General features: G+C 35.4%; 1 long non-coding RNA gene across 1 annotated transcript; it reads right to left on the bottom strand.

Annotated features, from left to right (window-relative positions):
• Positions 1 to 513: 513 nt before the first annotated feature.
• LOC127944727 (uncharacterized) lies at positions 514 to 4313 on the bottom strand. The gene is made up of 3 exons (XR_008150414.1): positions 4166 to 4313; positions 1258 to 1433; positions 514 to 665 (listed from the first exon to the last, which is right to left on the bottom strand). It is a non-coding gene; the product is annotated as an uncharacterized LOC127944727 (long non-coding RNA).
• Between the last annotated feature and the right edge of the window lie 456 nt (positions 4314 to 4769).

Here is a 4769-nt window from a genome sequence, read left to right as displayed (position 1 = left end):
AGACATTAGAATGAGTTTGATCACATGCGCTCATGACCCACTGGACATCAGCCGAAGATGCAGGTTAATGTTTGTCTTGCAATTTGTCTATACCGCAAGCAGCAACAACAACAAAAAAAAAAAGTGCAGTAAATCTCTTTTGTGCAGAAAATAAAAAATAATTACTGTGTATCTCAGTTGCCTGTTCTGGTATTTTACCATTACATACAGTAATTTGTCCTTTCAGAAAATAAGTGGAAATAACATAAATATAACTTTAAAATATATTATTCCTTTATTACATAAAATACTGCATTTGCTCCATTATTAGAAATACAGCAGTCTAACTTTGTAATATTGCTAACATTCTATTTGTGATATGCTCAAAAGTTTGGGTCACTTCAATTTTCTAATTAATAAATATAATATGATATATATATATATATATATATATATATATATATATATATATATATATATATATATATATATATATATATATATATATATATATATAAAATCTTACATTTGAAGGCAATTTAAAATAATTTTGCATGTGTTAACTGGACAACACACACTGATTGTGCCTGTGTTTTGTTAATATGCACAAAAACCAACCAAACAAACAAACAAAAAACCCTGCATCTCTCCAGTCCATCTTGAATGGAACTTTCTGTAGTGTTCCCCTAAAATAAAAAAAGGAAAGTTAAACATCTGGCGATGTGATTTTTTTTCCCCACTAACAAAAAAGTAACAAAAGTTATCCCTCTCTCTCTCTCTCTCTCTCTCTCTCTCTCTCTCTCTCTTATCAATCGTAAGCAAAACAGAGGAGGTGCAGATGAAAAATGAGCTGGATTCAAACTCAAATGCCCAAACATTAATGTTTAATAATATGTGCTGGGCTGCTCACAGTACCATGGTGTTGTACCTTGAAATACTACAAAAGCAATATGTTAATCATTCAGTACCACGCTTTCTGATATCGATATACAATCTCAGGAAAAAAGGTACAAAAGCTGTCACTGTGGTACTCTTTGAAAAGGTACTAATATACCATTTATAGTATGTAATAATATGCTTACTTTAAGTACAAATGTGTACATCTAAGGTAACAAAATGCACTTTTTATGGCAAAATAAAGACCAAAGACGCACTGTACCACCATTCTAGTGACAGTATTTCTACCTACAGTATTCTTTGAATTATCTTAAAAAGTGCTTCATTTACTTTTATTCATTTTTTTATGTCTTCACAAATGCAAACCAGTGAAATAATTACCTGAGCTGCCTCAAATGTGTTCCAGACACTTATATAATCTAATCTTTTGTATGTGAAAGATGTGATTTGATAGGAGAACAGCTTCGTTCTCCAAGGACAGATAGGAGCGGAGCCTTTCAGTGCTTTAAACGTCATTCAGTCCCAGAACAACTGAGCGGCGGAGGAGAAGAATAGATCTGAGAAAGAAAAAGACAGAGGGAGGAAAAAGTCAGACATCAGCAGAAAGAGATTTTTCTCGAGATGCTGTTGTGCGTGTGTGAGATTGAACTATATGATGAGTGTGTGAAGTTGGGCTCATTTTCTCCCTCTCCGTCTCTTCTCAAATATTCAGTCTGCTGGAGGAGTGTTATGAGTGTGTTTAAGTGTGTGTGCAGCGCTGTGAGGGTGAAGTATTAATCTTGCTTGTCACACCAGCACAGATGTAAAGAGCTCCGCTAGAAGCACAGAGCTGGACTCAGCACTCTTCTCTGTGTGTGTGTGTGTGTGTGTGTGTGTATCTGGATGGGTTTGCTCAGATTTCACCGTTGCCAGTAAAAGAGAGATCATATGAGACCAAACACAGCAAATTAGCTAATGAAGGGGCAGAAGGGGCCCTTGAACAAAGCCCAGTAGTCACAATTAAGTCGATGTGTGATGCTCTACAGCCACTCCAACGCGCACGCTGTTTACAAGACGTATCAACACGCGTCCAAACGCAAGCCACGCACAACAGAAGGTCAGATATGTTGCTCCGCAGGTGTCTGACGAAAGGACGCATCGCAGAGTTTAAGATACCATGCACGGGTCGACAGATCCTGAGCCGCGGGACGTCCTCACCAGCACATGTGCGTCCGCTCCTGCTGATGTGTGAAGCTCTGAAGCATCTGAACTCGGCTGGGACGGTAGCGATTTGTCTCTGTTTGTACCTCATTTTGCAAGAAAAGCAGCCAGACTTGTAGAGGCCAAGCTGCTCTCACATATGGCGGAGAACTGCTAAATAATCTGCTGTGTTTTTTCATGAAAGCTGTTTATTAGGGGATGCTTTACAAAACTGTTCCTTCATTAACAAACAACTTCACAGGAACTAAAGACTAATGCAATATTAACCAACAAGAAACTCAAATGATAGCATTCATTATTAGCTAATCGTAACTGGGACTACTATTTTGTTAAATAAAGTTTCCAAATGAATACAGATAGCCTACAAAATCAATTCTAAAGTCAAGGTTGTGGTAATGACTCAAGTTTGAAGAAATCCTGCGGAAGGAATTGATAAGAACGGTTTTCTAAAGTGAAAAGAACAGATAACTTTGGGTTGGTAATAAAGTACTTACAAATCATATGCAAACTAATAGTTTATAGTAAGTAATTTAGAAACTATATTATTTTATATTAATATACTCTATACAGATAATGAGTTCTTCATTCATTGTAACAGTAATTAACTAAGTGTTATTGTTTAATTTGCCCATATGTAAGGAGTTTTGGTTCCTTGCAGGAAGGATTAATTACAAATCAATTTAGATTGAATTATAAAATAATTTTAAGCTAGACCTAGAAAAGTACTTCATTTTGAGACATCTCATGAATAATATAAGACTAAACTAAATCTTTAACGTTGATGTGTAAAATGTTTAAAACTTATGGCTTTATTTATCATCTGTCCTTCTTTACATCAAGGCTGATTACTGCAAAAACAGTCATTTTCTTGTCTGAACCATATAAGCAAAGATATAGATTCAAATACAAAACATTTAATCAGTATTTCTGACTCATAGAAGAAGCTGAACATGCTGGTTCTGTCATGTTTCAGCATTATACAGTATGTACAGTCAGCAATGCTCTCTCCTGCCATTAGTTTAGATAGGAGCCTTGAATAAATGCACCTGCTACAGTAGCTGAAGTCTGAAATAATGTAAATAATAACAACATAAATCACTAGAACACAAGAACTAAACATGTTCATGTGTATGTCGTGTTACAATAATTAACCTACTGTTAAGAATAATAAACTATCAAGCTTGAAATGTGAACGTAATGAGTTTATTCTTATTACAACTTGTATTCTTTACAATGGATTATCAGTGATCCTTTTAACAATAATATTATAACTGAAGTGCTTTATTTCTTCAGAATTCTTAAAAAAATGCATATTTCTTCAAAACAAAACTAATAACTATGAACTAATGTTATATACCAGTATATTGTTATTACACACTTATTACAAAGTATGAACTAAATTTCATAAACATTTGCCATCATAAGATAAATTATCTTATGATGAGAAATGTTTATTTATTCATAAATTAATTCTACAACTTTGTAATTGTTAGAAATTCCCAGTTATACACTTGTGCCACAGTCTAAAAATAGCACACATATTTTATGTTTTAAAATAATAGCAGTTCATTACTCCATCTTATTTTATTTATTTATTATTTAGCTATGGAATTGATTCACTGTAATTTGCAACTTTATGCTAGGCTGACTAATCGAAACTCAAAAAGATTTCAAATGAAGGATTAGCACTGACACTGAAATTGACAAGCTTTCATTTATAGGGGAAATTCCTTATATTAGATACATTTGCTAATACTAATTATAGTTCAGTGTTAATTATTGAACTGTGAATTAAATTAGTGTCAGAAATCAAATGTTAATGAATTTGTCCCGTTTGATGATTTACTTGTAATAAGACTGACGGCACACAACATGTCAGGATTCCACCATCAACACCGTCATCATCTCTCCCTCCACCCACTCGCTCGTCATCCCCTGAATATTAATTGTCATCACCTGCATCTCTTCATCCTCATCACCGTCAACTGCTATCCTTCATCACTGCTCACCTTTATATACCCACTCTCAACCTTCAGTCTCCGTCTAATCTCGTCATTTCATGGCTTACAGACTCTATCTCGACACTCACCTGAGAATCTGCGAATCTTCTGAGAACCCTCAAAGATCGGCCAGTCTTCTTCTGCCTTCAGTCCTCCTTCGGTGATCCCACTTCCACTTCCTGTGATCAGAGACCGTTCAGTTAAGTCGTCCATACTCGCTCTCACTCTAATATTCCCTGTCTGGTTCGGAGCATTCTGTAAATAAAACTATCAAACTGACCATCTGTCTGCCTCCTGTCTCATCCGTGACACAACACAGTCACAGGGTAATTCTCCTGCTTTTTTCTCTTGCTAAAGTATGCAGTATTCCCATCCACTGACACACTCAAATTAAGTCATTATATTCATATCTACATGAAAAGTTCAAAGTGCAAAGCTGTTCTGTGAGGGGAAAAATTAAGCCGTTAAAACCCGGTCTCTCGCCACTCTCAGTTTTTCTTTGGTGTTATATGACTGTATCTATTATAATGCAGCTTATCTAATCTAAAAGGTCATCAGATCGTGTGATTAATTTGGCAGCCGTAGACACCAGTGCACTAGTTTGCCCTCGTAATCGCTGCTTCACACTTGTCTCTGTCTGTGCAAATTCAAATTCAGCCTTTTCATCTCTCTCCATCTCAGAGTGAAAATATA

Source organism: Carassius gibelio, chromosome A23, assembly GCF_023724105.1.
Source record: "Carassius gibelio isolate Cgi1373 ecotype wild population from Czech Republic chromosome A23, carGib1.2-hapl.c, whole genome shotgun sequence".
Lineage (NCBI taxonomy): Eukaryota > Metazoa > Chordata > Actinopteri > Cypriniformes > Cyprinidae > Carassius > Carassius gibelio.
The sequence above is the reverse complement of the archived record's forward strand: the minus strand, read 5'-3'. Positions and strand labels throughout refer to the sequence as shown.